Raw genomic sequence first — 24865 nt, forward strand, 5'->3', positions numbered from 1 at the left:
GTCTCTCTGCAGAAAGCAAAGCTGTTCTTATTTGGATTACAATTTTCTGTACTCTCCATTAAGTAGATGAAACTGGCAAGAACACAGTGATCCATTTGTTTGGGACAGGATGAAATGTATGTATTCATCATGTTTATTTGAACACCATTTATTGGCAAACCTACCATAGAATAAATATGGCTTAAACAGCATGGCATTATTAGGAAGAGCTAAGAACATATTTCATAAAACCTCAACAGTTGCAATCACATGAAATATAATTACAACAAGTTCTTGCAACATTCATCTGGTTCAGTAACAAAACCTACACTCTCCAATATACCCCCGGGTTATTAAGAGGTAAAAGAGATGATTACAGTTATTCAGATGTATTGCTGATCATTTTAATTATGTACTCATCATATGCAATGCGTGGGGAAAATATGTGAAGCTATTGTAAATTTCCTTTTGTTGTAGTAGTTGGCAAAGTCAACATTTTGAAATAGGAAGTGTGTGGGTTCTTGAATAACATCCCCAGACACTGAAGCTTTTGTCTTGGCATGTAGTGCACCTTTGCTCTTTAAAAAGGGCTAAAACTAATTTAATTCATGTTTGTTTAAGTAAACACTATGGGATCTATGCACAGTAATGGAGCAACAATATGATATTGTCATAAGCTATTTATATTGCCTTTCCTCTTAAGGCTAGAACAATGAGATTACCTAGAAAATGGCTGGAATACATTCTTATACCAGGTACATTTTCACTTTTCTTCTGAGCAAACCTTCACTTTTTACATAAATCTACATTCTCTGTGTTTATGTTACTATATGAAGGTTGGTCATACAAATGAGATCGCTTGTTTGGACATCTCCTATCTCTTCAGATGCCATCATAAACGTGTACTCTTATTTCAGTTTATTTTTTTAATTTATTAGGGACAGGAAACCTGCTGGCGGACATCTCAGATAGTGACATTTTTTGTAGCTACATTTTGTGAGACATTTTAGAATTTTGCTGGACTGATAGAAGTGTGGAAAGGTAGTCAAAGCTGTTACATATTCATTACATTTCAAAGCAGAATTCTGCATTTGACAAGGGAAACCATGCATAGAGCTTGTGCCTTTTTAATGACTGGGATGGTCACTCTTTTCCTAAAACAAAAAACACAAAATACCATACAAACATGTTAGAATTGAAAAAACAAATGGACACTGAGTTCAGAAGTGCGCAAAAAAAATCTCCACTATCTCATGTATTTTTTATATTCACGCAAATCAAATCTTATGTATAGTTGCAATCAGTTATTCAACCCCCAGGGAAAATTAGTTTTTTTATCAAAATTTACAATCTTTTTGCTGTTTACAATGATCTCATCAAGCAAAAACAATTTATATAGCTCAATGCAATTCATCAAACAAGTGGTTTCTCCAAGTTCAACAGAAATTGTTACTTTTAATGCCTAATGCAATCTCAGAATTATTCAAGCTGGACTGATAGAAGTGTGGAAAGGTAGTCAAAGCTGTTACATATTCATTACATTTCAAAGCAGAATTATCTTTTATGACAATCATTTTTAGTACTTGGTAGAGCACCCTTGGCTGTTATGACCTGCTGCAAATGTGATTCATAGCCAAACACCATTTTTTGGTAGTGTTCCTCAGGAATCTTAGCCCATTCCGGCAGCGGCCTAGATTTCACTAATATGCTTTGGTTTGTGTGCTCCATTTACCTTTTTTCAAATCCCACCAAGGATTTTCTATCAAGTTCAAGTCAGGTGATTGCGACAGCAACTCCAGAATCTTCAAAGACTTCCTCTAACTTTAAAGTTTACTTGTGATCATTATCCTGTTGGAAAGTCCAATGAAACTCAAGGTACAGCTAGTCAGCTACCTCACAGAATGATTTCTTGATGCTGGAATTTAATCCATCTTTCCCTCCACATGCTGCAGTTTTCCAGTGCTAAAAGAAGCAAAGCATTGCTAGAGTAACACCGAGCCACCACCAAGTTTTATGGTAAGCATAATGTACTTTTTACATATGGCTCACTCCCACCTTCATATCTTCCATTGATTTATAGGCTCAAAAAGTTCCAGTTTAGTTTCATTGCTTTACAGAACAGAATCCTAAAATGTCTTTGGCCAATTTAAATGTCTTGGCTATATTCGAGGTGATTTTTCTTGCACTTGTGTATAATTTGAAGTTCTAGCACAGAAACCTTCAGCATTTAGTATTTTCCTCTCTGTGCAAACTGAAACTTCAGTGCCTGCTACCACCAAAATTTGATGCAGGTCTTTTGCAGTCACATGAGGGTTGTTCACCACCAGCCTTAGCTAGTCATAGTATCGAACCTTCTAGTCCTCATCATCTACTTCCTTTTTAATAATCATCCAACTTTATCTTTTTGTGACATATTAGCCACACTATGAGAGTTTCCTTGGACAAGTGATCTGGGTATCCCTGATGTCAAAATGATGACATGTGCATGGGCTGCAGTAGTGCCAATCATGTGATTTGGGTTTCTTGAGGTTATATTTACTGCATATGGGCGACAGTGGTAGTTAACGTGGTCATGTGATCTGAATGTCAGGATGAAGTGGATATCCAAATGTTGTAACTGGATGACAGATAGTGATGCCGGTATGTTTGTGCCAGCATTGTGTACATGACTTCTGGGCCGTAATAGTGTGGGAGGTTTCTTCCCCATAGAGTAAAATATTGATTCGTTGAGATGTAATGATGGATGCAGCAGAGAGGTATGGTGCCTACTATCTCCTTGATGTGGAGTACACTGCATTATATAAGTATTTAGTGCTGACCAACCTATGTTTATATGGTCTATACTACTTCATCCTGGTTAACTGTACCTCTCTATATAATAAGGTAATAAGCCTTAAGCAAGGATTTGACTTTTCATGCATCTTTTAATTGTATTTTTTAATTGTTTATAGTTTCTTTGTCAATGAAAGAGAGACCATTAGAGAAATTTGGAGGAGTATTTCTATAAGTGTTGTCTTTTCTAATTTTGGCTTTATAACACCTGTTGTGCCGACATAATATTGCAATACCATTTTTATAGCCTGATATGTGAAAAAATGAAAAGATTCAAATGAAGAATAATTCCAATCCTTTGGAGACATTTATTTTTATTTTCTGGCGTTTTGGTACAGCACAGATATACAGGAGTGGTACAGGGAATCAAGCCATTTAAACCAAAAATATTAATTATATTAATTAAGGTAATAGCGATCATAATATTATCAATTTCAAAATGCCCCTCAGTAGGGTTATCAATAAGGGAACAACTAAAACATTAAACTTTAGGAGGGCGAAGTTTGATCAGCTGAAAGAAAACCTTCAACTTATAGACTGGGACAAAGTTCTTAATCAAGGAAATACGAATAGTAAATGGGAAACCTTCAAAAGAATTCTGAATACTCAGTGCGAGAGGTATATACCGTATGGGAATAAAAGGGCCAGAAATAAGAGGAAACCAATATGGTTGAATAAGAACGTAAAAGGGGCGTTAAATAGCAAAAAAGAGGCATTCAAGAGATTAAAACAGGAAAACAGCAAGGAGGCACTAATGTGTTACAGGGAAAAAACGAGAACCTGTAAAAAACAAATAAAAATAGCAAAGGAGGAAACAGAGAGACGTATTGCTAGGGAAAGTAGATCAAATCCCAAACTGTTCTTTACGTAATTAAATAGTAAAAGGATTAAATCGAATAATATTGGACCGATAAAAAGTGATGAAGGCAAAATCATAGAGAAAGATGAGGATAAAGCTAATCTATTAAATAAATTTTTTTCGTCAACTTTCACAAAGGAAAAAGAACTAACAGGTGAAATGAGAAGTGACAAACTTAATCCTCCACTAAGTATGACAAATCTAACCCAAGCTGGGGTACAGAAACGCCTCAGTAAGATTAAAATAAACAAATCACCAGGACCTGATGGCATACACCCACGGGTACTAAGGGAACTAAGTAATGTGATAGACAGACCGTTATATCTTATATTTAAGGACTCTGTTGAGACTGGGTCTGTACCACTTGATTGGCGACAGGCGAATGTAGTGCCAATATTCAAAAAGGGAGCAAAAAGTAACGCCAGAAACTATTGGCCGGTGAGTCTGACGTCCGTTGTGGGCAAAATTTTTGAAGGCTTTATTAATGAGGCAATTATGGAGCATCTTGATGCTAATAATCTATTAACCCCGAACCAACATGGATTCATGAGGAATCGCTCCTGCCAAACAAACCTGATTGACTTCTACGAGGAGGTTAGCTCTCGAGTAGATCAGGGGGAACCAGTGGATGTCGTGTATTTCGACTTCTCAAAAGCGTTCGATAGCGTGCCACATAATAGGTTGGTATACAAAATGAGAATGATGGGGCTGGGGGAAAATGTCTGCAAGTGGGTAGCTAACTGGCTAAAGGATAGAAGGCAGAGGGTGGTTATAAATGGAATATACTCAGATTGTGTAAGCGTCACTAGTGGGGTACCACAGGGGTCTGTACTAGGCCCAATGTTATTTAATATCTTTATTAACGACATAGTCAACGGGATAAATAGTAAAATATCAATATTTGCAGATGACACAAAGTTATGTAAAACAATTAAAACAAAAGAGGACAGTGCAGACCTACAGAGGGATTTGGATAAGCTGGGTAGGTGGAGCATTAAATGGCAAATGAGGTTTAACGAGGAGAAATGTAAGGTCATACATATGGGAAGGAAAAATGGAAGTCACCAGTACTCACTGAATGGGAAACCACTGGGGAATTCAGAGATGGAGAAGGACTTGGGCATCTGGATTGATAGCAAACTAAATTGGAGTGCCCAAAGTCAGGCGGCTGCTGTAAGGGCAAACAGGGTAATGGGATGTATCAGAAGAGGTATAGCTGCAAAGGATGAGAACATTGTTCTTCCACTGTACAAAGCACTGGTCAGACCACACTTGGAATACTGTGCTCAGTTATGGGCCCCAATATATAGAAAGGATATAAATGAGCTTGAAAAGGTACAAAGGAGGGCAACAAAATTAATAAGGGGAATGGAGGGACTGCAATACCCAGAGAGGTTGGCAAAACTAGGACTATTCAGCCTGGAAAAGAGAAGGTTGAGGGGGCACATAATAAATGTGTACAAATATGTTAGGGGACTGTATAGAGACCTTGCCCGGGATTTGTTCAAAAGGAGGGATATTACGGTAACAAGAGGGCACTCACTAAGACTGGAAGAGAAAAGGTTTCAGCACCAGCATAGGAAGGGGTTCTTTACGGTAAGAGCAGTGAGAATATGGAATTCACTGAGTGAGGAGACGGTAATGTCGGATTCACTAAACCAGTTCAAGCGGGGACTGGATGCATTTCTAGATACCAGGCAGATTTCAGCATATACTTAAAAATAAAATAAAATAGTAGGTTGATACAGGGATTTATTCTGACTGCTGGTTTCAGAGTCGGGAGGGAATTTTTCCTCACGTGAAGATTGGCTAAATCATTTGGGGTTTTTGCCCTCCTCTGGATCAACTTTAGCAATTACAGAACTAACAGGTCGAACTTGATGGACGCAAGTCTTTATTCGGCTTTACTAACTATGTAACTATGTAATTAATTGAATGAATTGAAAACCATTGCCCATGAAAAATGGGCTAAGATTCCTCAGGAATGCTGCCATAAGTTGGTTAGTCTGGCTGTGCATCTTATTTGCAGCAGATTACAACAGACAAAAGGTTCTCTACAAAGTACTAAAGACACTTGTCATGAAACGGTTGAATAATTATGAGACTATAATAGTCATTAAAAGTGTCATTTCATTTTGACTTTGAAGAAACCCCTTGTTATATTACTAGTGTTGAGCTATTTAAACTGTCTTTGTCTAATTAATTTATTGCAAACATCAGGAGGTTTGTAAAGTTTGCTTTAAATCTTACTTAGAGTATAAATAATTAGGGAGTTTACATTTTTTTTATTGCAACTATAAATATTTAGAATTCTTGTTTTAATGATGATCTTTTCTGATTGTTCCATGAAATTGAAACAAAGAAGAATCTATACAAGCACTATGTAACAGTACTATGCAAACATGATATACAATACATGAATTCCACTATTGCTATTCTTGGAAAAACATGGAGTTCCCTGCACACATTTGATCAAAGTATTTGAACCCATATAGCAATGACAACGTTACTTCTGTTAGATAAGACCCTATACTATGCTCACCTTTCTCTGTGTCCTGGCCTCAACTGCACTGGGGAAGCACAGAGTCCATTTATAGGTTGCTCTTTTAAAACAGTCTTTTGGGTTGATAGGGTGCAAAGTCTCCGTACCCATAATGTCTAAGGAGATGGAAATGCTGCCCATGTTCCCCCTTGAAGAAACGTGTATCATTATAATATTTGTGTGTTTAATGATTTGCATTATTAGTAATGAAGTTGTGTTCTGCCCAGCAGCAGGTAGCTGACAGTGACAGTTAGAGTTAATGGTTGGGACTAGCCCAGAGTGGGAGGTGGAAAAGATCAAGAGACAAGAGAGAGTTTCCTGGTAGTGAATCAGAAAGAGTCAAGAGTGTGCACAGAAAAGACCTAATGTCTAGTGTGAGCATTGGAGCATTCAGTGGGTGTCACAGTGGCAAGAGAGGAACTACCTGAGCAGATAGTAAGAGCCTGGAAAAGAAGAGAAAGCAGAGAAGAGAAATGAGCAGCAGTCAAGAATTGGGACAGAGAGATAGTTAAAGAAAGAATATTAGGGCCTGGGGCAGGAAGCCTAGCAGTACACTAATAGAGGTAATGAAAGACAAAAGTAAAGGGAAGCAAAAGGAAGAGAATACAGATATGGAATCTACGACTCTTGTGGACTGGACTTTGAAAGTGCTATTGGTGGGGTCCTCATTAACCCCTTTACCACCGAGGGTGGTTTGCACATTAATGACTGGGCCGCCAATTTTTACAATTCTGACCACTGTCACTTTATGAGGTAATCACTCTGGAACGCTTAGACGAATCCCACTGATTCTGAGACTGTTTTTTCGTGACAAATTGTACTTCATGATTGTGGTAACATTTCTTCGATAACTCTTGCGTTTCTTTGTGAAAAAATGGAAATTTGGCGAAAATTTTGAAAATTTAGCAATTTTCAAAATTTGAATTTTTATGCCCTTAAATCAGAGAGATATGTCACAAAAAATAGTTAATAAATAACATTTCCCACATGTCTACTTTACATCAGCATAATTTTGGAACCAACATTTTTTTTGATAGGGAGCTATAAGGGTTAAAAGTTGACCAGCGATTTCTAAATTTTCCAACAAAATTTACAAAACCATTTTTTTAGGGACCACATCACATTTATAGTGACTTTGAGGGGCCTTTATGACAGAAAATACCCCAAAACTGCACCCCTCAAGGTGCTCAAAACCACATTCAAGAAGTTTATTAACCCTTCAGGTGCATCACAGGAATTTTTGGAACGTGGAAGAAAAAAATGAACATTTAACTTTTTTCACAAAAATGTTAATTTAGACCCCAATTTTTTTATTTTAGCAAGGGTAACAGGAAAAAATGGACTGCAAAATTTGTTGTTCAATTTCTCCTGAGCACGGCAATACCCGATATGTGGGGGCAAACCACTGTTTTGGGCTCACGGTAGGGTTCGGAAGGGAAGGAGCACCATTTGACTTTTTGAATGTAAAATTTGCTTGAATAATTAGCGGACGCCATGTTGCTTTTGGAGAGCCCCTGATGTGCCTAAACAGTGGAAACCACCCACAAGTGACACCATTTTGGAAACTAAACCCCTCAGGGAACTTATCTAGATGTGTGGTTAGCACCTTGAACCCCCAGGTGTTTCACAGAAGTTTATAACATTGAGCCGTAAAAATAAAATTTTCACATTTTTGCAACAAAAATGTATTTCAGCCTCCAATTTTGCATTTTCATAAGGGTAACAGGAGAAATTGCACCATGCAATTTGTTGTGCAATTCCTCCTGAGCACTCCAATACCCCTTATGTGGGGGAAAACCACTGTTTGGGTGCACGGAAGGGCTCAGAAGGGAAGGAGTGCCATTTTCTTGAATAATTAGCGGACGCCATTTTGCTTTTGGAGAGCCCCTGATATGCCTAAACAGTGGAAACCCCCCACAAGTGACACCATTTTGGAAACTAGCCCCCTCAGGGATTTTATCAAGGTGTATAGTGAACATTTTGAACCCAGAGGTACGACACAGAATTTGATAACATTAGGTCATCATATTGAATAAGTTGTCATTAGTCTTGAGCGCAAGTGCTCTCTACTTGAGTTTGCATTGGGTACTCAGGTATGCACCATGTGTCGCGGGTGCTTGAGTGACATGCTTGAGTCCTCGCCCGCATGTTTCATGGTTATTAGACACCCAAAATAAAACAATATGCAGGGATCGCTCGTGGATGGCAGGCAATCCCCGCAATGTCTTTTTGGCTGTATAACAGTTGCAAAGCATATGGGGAGGAGACTCGAGCATGTCACTCCAGCACTTGCGATACTCGGTGCATACCCGAGCACCCGATACAAACTCAAGTAGCGAGCACTTGCGCTCACTAGTCGCCATATCTTCGTCATTTTTTTCTTTACTTTTGAAAAAATCCCAATCCTAACCCTAGCAGAACCCTAGCCGTAGCACAACCCTAACCCTAGAGTTTATTTTTTACGCCGCTCCTCATGCGGTATAAGTGATTAGACCGCTTTATTCTTCTGCTCGGTGCGATTACAGCGATACCAGATTCATATCTGGTTTTTATGATTGACAGCTGTCACATACTACAGCGGTACCACATTTATATTGTTTGTTTTGTTTTATAGAAACATTTTTCTTTGTATCGCTTTATTCTGAGAGCTATAACGTTTTTATTTTTTGGCCGATGGAGCTGTATGGTGGCTTGTTTTTTGCAAGACAAGATGACGTTTTCAGCGGTATAATTTTTATTTGCATTTGTCTTTTTCATCACGCTTTATTACATTTTTTGTTTGGCAGTATGATGATAAAGCATGTTTTTTTGCTTTTTTTTACCATGTTCACTAAAGGGGGTTAACTAGTGGGACAGTTTTATAGGACAGGTCGTTCCGGATGCAGCGATACCAAATATGTGTACTTTTATTGTTTTTTTTTGTTTTTTTTCCACAATAATATTTATTTATGGGTACAATATGTTTTTATTTTTTGGGATTATTTTTTTCATTTTTTTTTTTAGATTTTTACATTTTTTTTTTTTATTTTTTTTTTTCACATTCTGATTCTTTTTTTACTTTTACATCTTGTTCCACTATGGGATTTTCAATTTTATTTTCAGATCGCCTGTATAGCATAGAGAGCAGCAGCAGCTCCCTGTGCTATACAGGCGGTCACTGCTGCAGAGGGAGAAGATACTTTGGTCATGCACTGCGCATGACCAAAGTATTTTCCTGCTGTCTGGTGACTGGGATGTTGTCATGACGACATCGGGTCATCATGGCAACATCCGGGAGCCGCTGCAGACAGCGTTGGATGCCGGCAGGAGAGATGAGTATCTGCGATCTCCTCCCCTTGCCCCTGCAATGCTGCGATCAACTTCTATGTCAGCTGTGACAATCAGCTGACACCCGGCGGCGATCGCCCCGCACCACTGGTGTGCGGGCGCGATCGCCATATGACCTAATAGTACTTCATTGGTCCAATCGGCCCAGGTCACCATGACGTACTATTAGGTCACACGTCAGAAAGGGGTTAATGGAACTGAGAGTAGCTGTGAGGGGCTGTATGGTTACACCTCGACCCGCGTGGTCACCACAGAGGAAAACAGTTGTGATGGGCCATAGCATTACACCTCGACCCATGCGGTCCCCACAAAGGAAAACAGTTGTGAGGGTTCGTAGCATTACACTTCGACCCATGTGGTCCCCACAGAGAAAAACAGAAGCTCCCAATAGAGTGTGCTGGGCTGTGCAAAAGAGTAGAGGAAGTAAGCGATGATGATAGAATGTTTTTAAGGAAGAAGGAAAGGTGTGTGATGATGTTGCTTGTTGTACAAGAAACATCCTTGAACATAAATGCCTACTATCTGCAGTATATACTGTAGTTCATTCAAGTTATTCTTCAGCAAAAAGAAGTTTATTTTTGAATGATGGTCTCCCTCATTGTACTGTAAAACATCTGGTCCTGGCAAACCAGCAATATCGGTTACATGCAGCCTGCATGGGAATAGCGCCCTCAGAGCATAAGTCCACACAACCAGCCAGAACCCCCATCTACATGTAATGTGCCGGAGCACAAGAGGCGATTACCTCGCCAACGGCTACCGCCCCACACCACATTACAAATGCACAATAAATAGAATATGACAAGCACTACATGTGGGAGTAAATGTATAAGCAAATGCAAGTACGCTATGGCTGCAATACATATGTCTAGAAAGAACTTTTCTTGAAATGAGAAAGATATCATGATGCAGAAAGGTATGCAATGGCTTTTGTAGTGTTAAGCATTAAGAATTAACGTTCTGCATGCTGATAGCTTTCTTGTTTTATAAAGAAAGGCTACATCTGTATAGATAAATAGTAAGCAATATCAATCAGAAAACATTATATATGCCCGTCTGACGTCCGAAGGAAAATGTTTACTTTTTGGACAGATTGTCTGATACCTTATGCATTTTATTTTAAGGGAACCTTTCACCATGTTTTTCCTATATAACCTACGGCCACCACCTTTCAGGTCCATGTGACAGCATTCTAAAATGTTGTATACATGACTCCAATTCACCCTGTAACGCAAAAAAACACCTCTTATTATACTCACTTATGAAGCAGTCCATTCAATGCATGTACGGGGAAAGGCTAATGAGCACCAGAGCATGTACAGAACAGTACTTTGCTCTGCCCTGGGCAGGGCAGAGACAAGTAGGCCTGCGAAGGAGCGCAAAGGGGAAAACTGTGTGGATAGGGTAGGACGTGTCATCCACTCAAAGCAGAGAAGGAGGACGGCATCGTAAGAAGAGAGGAGGTGCAGGATAAAGACCAGCGATGCCCATCGGACCGGATTGCCCCATAAGTGAGTATAATGAAAGGTGTTTTTTTTGCCTTACAGGGCGAATTGGAGTCTTAAGTGCAGCATTTTAGAATGCTGTCACATGGGGCTGAAATGTGATGGCTGGGCCGTAGGATTTATGGGAAAAATCTGGTGACAAGTTCCCTTTCAGCTTTCCCTGAATCAACAAGGTAAAACAAAGTTTCAAAGTGTACCCGTACGGCTTCCTTTTATTCACATTCTCTCTCCTTAATGGAGGTGGACAATTTTTATTTTTTTTAGTATTTTTGCTATAAAAACATTTGTCCACTGCTCTTTTGCCTAACAATATAGATACAAAGGCATTTGAAAAGCATGTGTGTATTCGGCCTACCAGCCTGCACATTACATTTATTATATAAATATATCAGTATAGATTTTCATGGACTCCATGTAAACAATTTTTTTAACTGTATTGGAAATCTTCAGTGCAGCCTTTACAAATTGAAAAAGTCTATGTACACTTAATATTTATGTAGAATGCTAATCGTGCAGTGTAAACAGGCTGCTGATCACACGATAAATGAGTAAAATGCTCGTTCATTAGCCAAAATAATGCTTTATACTACACAAAAGATCATAGTTCTCAGCAGCGCATCACTCAGTGTGAACAGGACCTACGCTGTCAAAACCATGGCAGACTATGCACACTGAATGATGTATTACATATTCTTCAGAGCCAATCTATAGCTTGGTCTGCTTGAGTAAATGGACAATTAAATGACCACCAACCATAAGACATTTGTTTAAATAAAAAAATTGAGCAAGCCCTGGAACTGCTTATTTCTAAATAGGTCAGTTTATTGTTTCTGCGTTTATTATCCAAGAGAAAGAATTCTAGGATATCATGCATTACAATTCACTGATTGGAGTATGAACTTAGTTTTTGACGACAAATGAAATTAAAATATATCATTTACTAAATGCCTGTTTTCCAAGACTCAAAAAAACAACAAAATCCTTCAATATTAATTCATAGATAATTGATAGTTGTAAGAATACCTCTGGCATTGGTTTCTATAACCTTGCTGTGATATTTAATCTAACAAAAAATAATGATGGAAAAGCATTCACATTTCTCTTAGTTTATGCTACATAAATAATAAAATATAATCAACCAGAGAAGATGAAGGGAAGCTTTTTAGAGTCTGTTTATCAATTTTCTAATGAAACATTAGGCTTGCAGTTTCTTATTAATCATTAATTTGCTGGAAGATATTTTTACTTACATCCCAAAATAAATGTGTGACTTAATTTACTTTAGTGTAATAGGTAAATTGTTAATGGACCAGTTCAGTTATGGCTTGTATTAGTGATTGAGTTTGGAACCCACTCCAAAAGCATTTTGAGAGGTCATAATGGTTACCTTCCTAATATTATAATATTAGTATACTATTAATTAATTAGCTGATAATGTTAATTAATATTAATTTACTGATGATGTTCTTTTGCTACTGATTAGAGTATTCACGCTATCATCAGAAAACGTCCTATTGTTTAAATTAGGTTTTTGTTTTAAATACACTGCTCAAAAAAATAAAGGGAACACTTAAACAACAGAATATAACTCCAAGTAAATCAAACTTCTGTGAAATCAAACTGTCCACTTAGGAAGCAACACTGATTGACAATCATTTCACATGCTGCTTTGCAAATGGAATAGACAATAGATGGAAATTATTGCCAATTATCAAGACACCCTCAATAAAGGAGTGGTTCTGCAGGTGGGGACCACAGACCACATCTCAGTACCAATGCTTTCTGGCTGATGTGTTGGTCACTTTTGAATGTTGGTTGTGCTTTCACACTCGTGGTAGCATGAGACGGACTCTACAACCCACAGAAGTTGCTCAGGTAGTGCAGCTCATCCAGGATGGCACATCAATGCGAGCTGTGGCAAGAAGGTTTGCTGTGTCTGTCAGCGTTGCGTCCAGAGGCTGGAGGCGCTACCAGAAGAGAGGCCAGTACACCAGAAGACGTGGAGGGGGCTGTAGGAGGGCAATAACCCAGCAGCAGGACCGCTACCTCCGCCTTTGTGCAAGGAGGAACAGGAGGAGCACTGCCAGAGCCCTGCAAAATGACCTCCAGCAGGCCACAAATGTGCATGAGTCTGCACAAACGGATAGAAACTGACTCCATGAGGGTGGTATGAGGGCCTGACGTCCACAGATGGGGGTTGTACTCACACCACAACAGCGTGCAGGACGCTTGGCATTTGCCACAGAACACAAGGATTTGCAAAGTCACCACTGGCGCCCTGTGCTCTTCACAGATGAAAGAAGGTTCACACTGAGCACATGTGACAGACATGACAGAGTCTGGAGACGCCATGGAGAGCGATCTGCTGCCTGTAACATCCTTCAGCATGACCGGTTTGGCAGTGGGTCAGTAATGGTGTGGGGTGGCATTTCTTTGGAGGGCCACACAGCCCTCCATGTGCTTGCCAGAGGTAGCCTGACTGTCATTAGGTACCGAGATGAGATCCTCAGACCCCTTGTGAGACCATATGCTGGTGCGGTTGGCCCTGGTTTCCTCCTAATGCAGGACAATGCCAGACCTCATGTGGCTGGAGTGTGTCAGCAGTTCCTACAAGATTAAGGCATTGAAGCTATGGACTGGCCCGCCCGTTCACCAGACCTGAATTCGATTGAGCACATCTGGGACATCATGTCTCGCTCCATCCACCAACATCACGATGCACCACAGACTGTCCAGGAGTTGGCGGATGCTTTAGTCAAGGTGTGGGAGGAGATCCCACAGGAGACCATCCACAACCTCATCAGGAGCATGCCCAGGCTTTGTAGGGAGGTCATACAGGCACGTGGAGGCCACACACAATACTGAGCCTCATTTTGACTTGTTTTAAGGACATTACATCAAAGTTGGATCAGCCTGTAGTGTGTTTTTCCACTTTCATTTTGGGGGTGACTCCAAATCCAGGCCTCCATTGGTTAATAAATTTGATTTCCATTGATGATTTTTATGTGATTTTGTTGTCAGCACTTTCAACTTTGTACAGAACAAAGTATTCAATGAGAATATTTCATTCATTCAGATCTAGGATGTGTATTTTGAGTGTTCCCTTTATTTTTTTGAGCAGTGTATATTTTTTTCTTTATATATTTGCCAATATTATTTTTCCATACAAAATTTTTCTTTAATTTGCATTCAAGTAATAAAAAAAATTAAAAATAATCACTGAATAAGAGGAAGTAAAACTTAGAGAGTCAATTGTAAAAAAAGGATCTGGGCGTACTTGTAGATTACAGACGTAATAACAGCATGCAATGTTAATCAGTGGCTTCTAAGGCTAGCAGAATATTGTCATGTACAGAGATAGCCATGGACAGGGGCATAATATTACCACTTTACATAGTATTAGTGCAACCTCATCTGCAATATACAGGTCAGTTCTGGGCACCAGTTCATAGAAAGGAGTTAGAAAAGGTACAAAAAAGAGGCAGAAGACTGAAAAGAGGCATGGAAGATCTTAATTCTTAGGATAGATTAAAATAATTACATTTATTTAGTTTGGAGAAGAGATTTTGAATGAGAAGGCATGATTAACTTGTTCAATGACACATATAGCCCAAACGAAAAGCATATTCAAAACTTTTTTCATGTAAAAGCCTCTCAAAAGACAAGGGGCGACTGCTTCCACCTGGAAAAAGGGTATGTGCACATGTTCAATTTTTGCAGCAGAAAAAAATCTGTTGCAAATGCTTGAGAGTTTGCAAAGAAAATGCTGTGTGTTTTGCATGTATTTTTTTAGGCCTTTTTTCCCATTCATTTAAACGAGTGAAAAACGCAACAAAAACACTGAAAGAATTGACAATCTTAAGATTTGAAACATGTGTCAAAGAAGAAATAAGCAGCATGCACATGAGATTTCAAAACTCTCAGTCACTTTGCTGGTACATTAAAACGCTGCGATTTTCATGGCAAAAACATGCGGTAAAAACGCGCCAAAACTCAATTTGTAAGCATACTTAAATTAAAGTTCAATCTCCTGAGAAGACAGCCCTTCTTTATCACAATAACTATTAATCTGGGGAATAGTCAACTTGAATTGCTGGTAATAGCGGGAACCATGGATGGTTTCAAAATAGGCTTGAATGCTTTTAAAGACGAAAGTAACTCATGCAGAAGTAAATAGGTACAGCTTTTTTCTCAAAATTTGGTCTGGAAAATTGACAATTATGATCAATAGGGGAAAAATGATCTTATTTAGGGCAGACTGGATCATGCACTATGGTTGAACATATACCCTTTCCCACTATCATTTCCCATCTCTCGCTTTATCTTGATGGACATGTGTATTTTTTTCAACCTTATTAACTAAGTGACTTTGTAGCTATGCAATAAAAAAATCTTGCACTAGCCACTGAGGCTTTTTTAGATTCTAACCTTCTATTGTTTCAGTAAATAACATATTTATATACATTTATGAGCAGAATCCGACCCTATCTTTTATACTGAAGCATCTAATGAGCCTGTGCAAAGGTGATTATGAAGGGAGGAGGAGCAGGGTCAGCTCTGACATCACCTATTGGGAATGCTGTGTATAGAGGTGTTACCGATCAGTGTAATCCTGCCTCTGATGATAAGGAGACTGCAGAAAACTCTGCAGGATAGGAAATAATATAAACCTAAAAAAAAACATTGGCTTGGATGAAAATTGCAAGATTTCTTATTTTAATTATTTTTATTTAATTTTTAAAAGATTGCTATATGAAAAAATAACATTGCTCAAAAAAAAGTAACACAAAAACTAATTTAAACAATATGCCATTGTCTGATAATAGCTTTTCTGTAACTTTCAGTGAGTGCTGAAAGCTTCACCGATTTCTAAAACAGAAAAAAACAGAAGTGTTCAGCAGAGTGCTGCTCTTGGATGACACTGATGACAGGTTCGATAAAAAATCCAAGAAATTTCCTTTCAATCTCGAAGGAGACCAGCACTTGACTGAGCACTTCTGCTCTTTTTTTCAACATTAATTAACGGCCTCAACATATGGACTTGTACTGATGAAAATCCTTTAATTTTATGGCAAGTTAAAGGTTTTTTGAAAGTGCAGTTACTTTTTACTTTTATTAGCTTAGCACAGTAGTACTCGATTATCGTTAGTTTCTCATTTGGCATAATGCATTATATTGCAACAAGTGGTTATTAGTGGACATTCACCAAATGAAAACTTGGGGAGTTATTTCAGCTTATCACAGTGCAGAGTACCATGAAGCACAACTGTTTAATTTGTGGCATTCCATATTTCAGTGCAATATGTACATAGAAAGTATGATGCAGCATGGTAAAGTTTTTTGTCAGATTCAAATGTAATCCAACACTAAAAATCTTTGTGTGCCAGCATATATGACAAAACCAAATGCTGTGCTCATGAGCCTCTACAGTAGGGCTGGGAAGATTTGCTGAGATTCAAATTCAGCAAATCACACAGATGTTACAGGAAATTCCCAATAGCAGCAAAGTTTCTTTCTGTGAATTGAATATTCCTTATCATACTCTGAGTTCTCTCCAGACTCCACAAAATAATAAATGTAAGATGTAAAATAAAAAATATTCATCTTTGCTCCTTGATAACAAAAAAACAATAGCTTTATCCATAAGCAGTCCAAAAAGTATTCTTTTATATAGGGGGCAAAAAAAGGCTGCAGTGTTTACCTGCCCAGGTCTCAGAACCAATGCACTATCAGGATGCAGCAAACCCATGTTATAAAGATTGTGGCAACACTGATGCATAATACTGATGAGACAACCACTCACAAGCTGTCAGTTCATGGAGGGGTGATTGCTTAGTGTTGGGTGAACACTGCTGCACTTAATGCTGTGTTAATACATTAATTTTTGGGGGAATTCTAATTCCTCTTACTGTGGCTTTGCTTTTAATTTTATATAGGGGGACAAAATGTGTACTGTTTTGAATGTGAAGTAGCAATGGCCTCTCAACTAGAAGTGAAAAAAAATTATAAATTTTTTCAAGGAGTAGATGCCCGCCGGAGTGTGTTTCATTGGCACTGGTGGTGGCAGCATAATGGTATAGACAGCAATATATGGATATTAAACCAAAAACCTGGCACTCAAATAGACTTGAAGATTTTTTAAGAAATAATTGTTTAATGATGATGAAGTCAGCCACCTTAGTCTTGATCTCCTAAACTTGGTCTTAACAAAGATCTATTTCCTCTTCCAAGACACATTCTTTTTACAAAAACAGGGTACTGCTATGGGCTCTAATGTGGCCCCCCCATATGCAAACTGCTACATGGCTGCATTCGAGGAGGAGGTGATATACACCCATCCACTCTTCCAGACCCATTCAGTGACCTGGAAACACTACATTGACGATATTTTTTGCATATGGAGGGGGCCCCCTGAAACCCTTACAGAATTCTTTGAATCACTCAATTCTGCCTGGGAGGGCCTTCGGTTTACCATCACGTCTAATAAAGAACCTATCAATTTCCTGGACACGACCATCATCAAAGATGAGTCTGGCTATCTCTCATCTGACCTTTACGTTAAACCCACTGACAGAAATGGTCTTCTACATTTCTCTAGCTCACACCCCAGATCCATATTCTCTTTGGTTCCCAAGTCACAATTTCGTCGTGTTCAGCGTATAGTCAGCAACCCTGCCATCCAAAGCCAGAGACTACATGAGTTGCAGAATAAATTTGTGGATAGAGGGTACCCGATAGACACTCTATCTAAAGCATTGGAGGGAACCACTCCGCCCCGCTACCCCTCCAATAACCGTATTCCATTTGTACATACCTACCACCCCATGGCTTTCATACTACACAGGAAAATCAGACAACGCTGGAACATACTCCAAACTGCATACCCCTCCGTCCCCGGTTTCACGGTCCCCTTCTTACCCTGCATTAAAAGGGCACCCAACATCCGTGATCGACTGGTACATGCCGATATTGGCACCAAAAAACACCAGACCTCGAGTATAATAACATCATCAGAGGCAGCACCTTTTGTCATCCACAATCAGGGAAACAATACAGGATCAAAGATTACTTCACCTGCAACTCTTCTTACGTTATTTACGTTATCAAATGTCCCTGTGGCCTTATATACGTTGGCGAAACGACCCAATCCATTAAAGACAGAATCTCAAAACATAAGTCCACTATACGCTGTAAAAATCTACTCCTACCCATCCCGGCACATTTTACATCAGCAGGACACTCAGTATCGCAGCTCAAATTCCAGGTCATAGAACAAGTTACCCCCCCAAGACGTGGGGGGGATCGGGTTCGTTTATTGAAATTCAGAGAAGCATACTGGATACATGAGCTTCAGTCCCTGTCCCCGAAAGGTCTTAACAGAGAATATGATCTCTGTTCATTCATTTGAATACCCTGATTTTATGCTTGTACCGTTAGTATATTTTATATATATAAAAAATTTGTTGCTGATTCACTGTGTCATTATATACAGGCTGGTCACCTTTTGACCACCTTCATATGTATTTTGCCAAGATTCATAATGTTACATGTCCTTTGCAATTTCTTGTCTGGAGACTTAATGGTTCCTATTCTAATGTATACATTATTGAACCTAACTTTACAATATACTTAAACTTGTTTTGTTTTCCCTAGATACCATCCCAATGACGTTCCTATTCCTGCTCCGACCTCTCCTGCATCCTCTAGCTGGATCTCCTCTCTGCATCTCTCCCTGAACACATTGAACCGCACAGTGGAACGCAACTATGCGTCACTTCCGGTCACGTGACCGGCAAACAGGCTTCAGGACCTGACTGACGTCATTTCCGGTCTTCAGGTCCTGCGGCGCGGCTCCTATTGCTCTCATTCACTCCACTGTCACCAATAATTGGTTATTGGCCCCTTAACACCCTCCCTCTTGCCACATATATACCCCTCTATCTCCCCATATACCCACAGCCTTGAACAAGCGGTGGACACCGCTTTCTCCCTCCATCACAGCCACATTTGGTCACTATACCCCACAGGTAAAGTTTCTCTCTCCCTCCTTTTCCTTCCCACATGATTTCCACAGGGGCTCACACTCTTTTTTTTTTTTCTTTTCCTCAGTTCACCCCATCTAGGCTTCAGCCTTATCCATTAGATCTACATCTTCTGGTAGGTTCCATTACATTTCTATTTCCTCTCATTCCCAGCCCCATCCTCTCCCTCTCTCCCATCCGTTTCCCCTTGTTGTTAACCCCATGCTGTATATCCATGACCATTTATTTTGATTTTCTTTTGATTTTTCACCATGTTCATGTTATTTACGCAAAATGTTGCATGTTTACAATTGTCTATGTGACATTTATATTTTGTGTTATTTTTTGTCGTAGTACACCGATGAAGGTCCTTGGGACCGAAACGTCTGCTTACTGTACTACATTATCATTAAACAATTATTTCTTAAAAAATCTTCAAGTCTATTTGAGTGCCAGGTTTTTGGTTTAATATTACGTCGGGCTTGCAACCCTACCTGAGCACCTCACTACTCCAGGAGTGCAGTAGTTTCTCTATTTAGCAATATATGGATAGTCAGGCAGATAAATGGTATGGCTGATTTAATCACTGACATCAGCCATCTGTGCACGAAAGTCTGCTCAGATCTGTGACAGTTTCATTTTCACAAGTGTTAGGTTTTCCATGCTTGTAGTGCATAACCTGGCCTGGCTGGATGTGACAAATCCACCAGTCATGCTGAACACCCTTTTTGACATTGCATTGGAGGCTTGACATTACAATACTCCCATGGTAAACTGGGACAGTTACTGCCACTGGTCCAATTATTATATAAACTATCCTGTCCATCTTGTCAGATATATTGTGATTGGTGCTTCTGCCTCGTTTATTTGTAAAACTCAATTTTGTGAAAGAAAAGTGCACTTATGGAATTAAAAAAAATTGGGGTTGTAAAATAATTTAGTCCTTTCTGATATTTTTTCCCTTTTTGATCTGCTCTGTGCATGGGGAAAAACACAAGGGATAAATATTGACTTTGCAGGGAACTCATAGTGGTCACCTTGTCATAGATGCAGTTGGCAACTGTCCACTGTGCAAAAGTTTCACCAATTATTGAACACAAGTTTTTCTGGTAATGCACGATTTCCCTAATCAAAAATTCCTTAATAATTTTGGGTAAAATTCATAATTTCAGGTAAGAAAGTCAAATAATTTTGGTTTGTCAATGTAAACAGTTTTGCACTGTCTGTCCAGCTCTGCACAGGGGCTGCACATGAGGAGTAGTCTTGACTCTGCAAAAAATGCCTGGTGGTTCATGGTCAAACAGGTGGTCAGCAACCATCTGCTGTGCAGAAGATTCACCGATCAGGGAACACATGATTTCCCTGCTATTATGCCAATTCCATTGCACCAAAACATTCTGAACAATGTTAGAAAAAAATGATCATTTTGGTAAAAAAGAATTCCGTCATGGAAATCAAAGAATTTTGGTTGGATCATTTTCAACAATCTTGTCATTTTTGAATGGCAGGGGCTGCATACTCAAAGAAGTGTTGACTTTACATAGCGTGGAAAGGTTTCTCCTGGTCAGATATATGATTGGCAACTATTCCCTTTGCAAAAGCTTCACCGATTAGAGAACACTAAATTTCCTGATAATATGCAAATTCCACCACCCAAAAATTTTTGAACAATTTTAGAAAACATTCCTAACTTTTTTTAAAGAAATTTCACTTATGAAATTCAAAGAATTTTGGCTGGATAGTTTTTAATAATTTTAACAACCCTGATCAAGGTGCTACAGGAAAAATTCACCCCAGGTGCAGTCACAATAGTATTTAATTTCACCCAAAATTAGAAGGAAGGTATGTTTGTTATATTGAAAAATTAGTGTACATAATACTTTAAATGTTGGTGCTAAAATAAATGTTGTATTTTGTGCCCAAACCCGGCAGTGACAAATTGTTGGACAATAAATAATGATGACTAGGTATCCTCCATTGAGCTTGAGCGGACACAATCCTTTTGGAATACCCAATACAATCCAGTCTGGGAACAATTGTTGTAAACTTAGATATATGGAAATATCACAACCAAAGAGGAAAAAAGGATAGCTTTGGAGGAATGTATGTACAAATAATGAACCAAATGGGAAAAATTATCCCTCTCTAAACCGGCTATAAAATTAAACTTTTAATCTTCATAATAAAATGTGAATGTAAAGTGTATTAAAATATTATCCCTAATCAGCCAAAATGATAAATAGACTAAAATCTATGACTTTCTGATGGTACCGTGGGGTGTCATCACTAGAGCTGAATGGGATAAATAAATCTCAGCACATGTCCCCCTAAAATGTTTCACCCAACAAGGGGTGTCATCAGGGCATGGGACACTAACATGAATCATTTTGGATGATTAGGGATAATATTTTAATACCCTCTACATTCACATTTTAATATAAAGATTAAAAGTTAAATGTTATAGCCTGTTTAGAGAGGGATAATTATATGGGTTTTCCCATTTGGTTCATTAGATATATGGAAATACAATTTCCATGTAAATGGATAATTGATCGCATGTTTTTTGAGCACACGTAAGAAGAATTGACAATACGTGTAACGTACTGTTATGATCTGCAAAAAGTACTAAGGAAAGAAAGGGGAAAGCTGTCCCTACAGAAAGACTAAGCTGAATCCCTACGATGTAGCGGGCTGCCTGTTCCTTGTGAACAGACCCGCCTTAGTCCTCGGCTAGTCTGAATGAAGACCTATAGCATAAGGGGAGGGGTCCCTAAAAGAACTAAGGACTGGAACAAAAATGGGACACCTCCTAAACAGAGAAGTTGTTGCAGAACACAAAAAGACAAGCTGACAAAAAGGTACTAGAGGTCCCAGAAGGACCAAGCGAACTGAGAGAGAGAGAGGCACCGAAGCACCTGGCTAGAGAAACAGTCAAAAACACTGATGTCCAGCACAGCCAGAAGGGCAGAGCTGGAATATAAAGGCAGGTGATCACGTGACCGCAAAACATAAAATGGAAAAAACAAACAGGAGGGTTCTAACAGTACCCCCTCTTTTATGAGGATCCTCCGGATCCTCCAGGCCCAGGCCTATCTGGAAACCTCCTGTGGAAAGCTCTAACAAGCCTAGGAGCAGAGACATCATCCGCCCTTACCCAGGAGTTATCTTCGGGACTGAAACCCTTCCAGGAGACAAGATATTGTCAACTCCCTCTATGCCATCTAGAATTCAAGATACGAGAAATTTCATATTCTCTGTCTTCCACCACAGGAGGAACTGTGACAGTGGAATCCCTATCTGATACATCAGCCTTTTTCAACAAGGAAACTTGAAACACAGGATTAATCTTCCAGGAAGTAGGGACATCCAACCTTACACCAGACGGGTTAACAACCTGAAGCACTTTAAATGGACCCGCAAACTTAGGACCCAGTTTTTTAGAGGGAATCCTCAACCGCAGGTTCTTTGAGGACAACCAAAGCATGTCACCCACAGTAAACAAAACCTCCTTACGTTTCCTGTCAAAATACTGTGTGGACTTCTTGTTAGCCTCTTGAAGGTTGCAACGTACATTAGTCCAAACTCTCTCCAAAAATTCTCCTCCTCCGGCACCGCCGACCCCAATTTGGAGAACGAACCAAAAGACGGATGTCTCCCAGTACAACAAAAAAAAGGAGAACACCCAGCAGAGGAGGATGCATGATTGTTAAGAGCAAATTCCGCGAGAGGCAGAAACTCAGACCACACCTCTTGATTGTCTGCCACAAAACAATTCAAAAACTGTTCTACATCCTGGTTCTTTCTTTCAGTCTGTCCATTAGACTCAGGATGATAACCAGATGAAAATGACAAATGGACTCCCAACCTGTGAAAAAAAGCACGCCAATAGCGAGCCACAAACTGAGGTCCTCGATCAGAAACAATATCCATGGGAATGCCATGAAGCTTGACAATCTCCTTAACAAACGCCTTAGCAAGTGTCTTGGCGCATGGCAACTTAATGAATGGAACCAAATGACACATCTTACTAAAACGGTCCATGACCACCCAGATGACAGTAAAACCCTCGGACACAGGAAGATCAGTAATAAAATCCATTGTGAGATGCGTCCAAGGCGCACTAGGAACCTCCAGAGGGCAAAGCAACCCCGCAGCAGGAGTAAGTGAAGCCTTTGACCTAGCACACAGAGTACATTGATGCACCCACTTGATGACTTCTTTCTGCCATCCAGGCCAACAAAAACTGCAACTGATAAGTCTCTTAGTCTCAGAAATTCCTGGCTGACCTGCCAACCGAGACTCATGACACTCCACAAACAAATCTCTCCTAAAGGTTCTAGGCACGAACAACCTCCCATGGGGAGTGTTAGATGGGGCATCATCTTGAGCTTTCAGAATCCCATTCTCCAAAACGGAGTCCAATGCCGCCACCTCAACTCCTTTCTGTAAAATGCTCTCCTCCTCCTCGGCACCGACCGTAGGAGAGAAGCTGCGAGATAAAGCATCGGCTTTAACATTCTTAGTACCAGGGATATAGGTAACAGAAAAATGAAACCGAGAAAAAAAAAGTGCCCACCTAGCTTGACGGGCATTCAAGCGCTTGGCAGCATCCAGATAGATCAAATTCTTATGATCTGTGAAAACCTGAATAGGAAATCTAATGCCTTCCAAAAAATGACGCCAATGTTCAAACGCGTGTTTAATAGCTAGCAACTCCCGATTTCCAACATCATAATTCAGTTCGGTTTCCGAATTTTTTTTCGAAAAGAAGGCACAAGGATGTACTCCATCCTTGTTCTCCTGAGACAAAACTGCTCCAACCCCCACCAATGAAGCATCGACCTCAACCAAAAAAGACTTGGGTCTCATCTGGCTGCATAAGGATAGGGGCCAAACTGAACCTCTCTTTCAGATACTTAAATGCTTCAATGGCCTCAGTAATCCACTGGACCATATTCGCACCTTTCCTGGTGAGATCGGTTAGAGGCTTCAAAATTACAGAAAAACTCTTAATGAATTTCCTGTAATAATTGGAAAACCCAAAAATCTCTGTATAGATTTCAAACCAATAGGCCTAGGCCATTCCTGCACAGCCTGAACCTTCACAGGGTCTATCTCAAAGCCCTCGCTGGAGACAATGTAGCCCAAAAAACTAATTTTCTGCACAGCGAACTCACATTTCTCCAGCTTAGCAAAGAGTGAATTATCACTCAATAACTGCAAAACTTCACATACACTCTGCCAATGGGACTCTAGATCTGGTGAATAAATCAAAATGTCATCCAAATACACAACCACATTCTTACCAATCAAATGTCTCAGGATGTCATTAATAAGGTTCTGAAAAAATGCAGGTGCATTGGTAAGACCAAAAGGCATCACCGGATTCTCAAAATGACCTACTGGAGTGTTAAAAGCAGTTTTCCATTCATCACCCTCCTTCACTCGTAACAAATTGTATGCCCCCCTGGAGATCAATTTTAGAGAACCACTTGGCCCCCATTAACTGGTTAAACAAGTCAGGAATTAATGGCAATGGGTAGGAATTGCGTACGGTAATCTTATTAATTTCACGAAAATCCTGACATGGACGTAAACACCCGTCATTTTTTTAACAAAGAAAAATCCAACTGCCACAGGCGACTTAGAAGGTCTAATGTGACCAGCAGCCAGGCTAGTCTCTATGTACTCCTCCAAGGCCTTTCTTTCAGGGATAGTCAGATTTTTGGCACAAGGTTAGAGGAGGCTGGGTTTTTATAAAGATGGGAAATTTGCATCACCTGATATTTCCCTAAAAATG

At 39.5% G+C, this 24865-nt stretch overlaps 1 long non-coding RNA gene across 1 annotated transcript; it reads left to right on the forward strand.

Moving 5' to 3' along the window:
* The first annotated feature begins 601 nt into the window (after nucleotides 1–601).
* Nucleotides 602–18741, forward strand: LOC141264351 (uncharacterized). The gene is made up of 3 exons (XR_012319900.1): nucleotides 602–734; nucleotides 1932–1995; nucleotides 18698–18741. It is a non-coding gene; the product is annotated as an uncharacterized lncRNA (long non-coding RNA).
* Nucleotides 18742–24865: the final 6124 nt, after the last annotated feature.

Source organism: Phyllobates terribilis, unplaced genomic scaffold (genome assembly GCF_046119375.1).
Source record: "Phyllobates terribilis strain yellow unplaced genomic scaffold, ASM4611937v1 Scaffold_4__5_contigs__length_816908805, whole genome shotgun sequence".
Lineage (NCBI taxonomy): Eukaryota > Metazoa > Chordata > Amphibia > Anura > Dendrobatidae > Phyllobates > Phyllobates terribilis.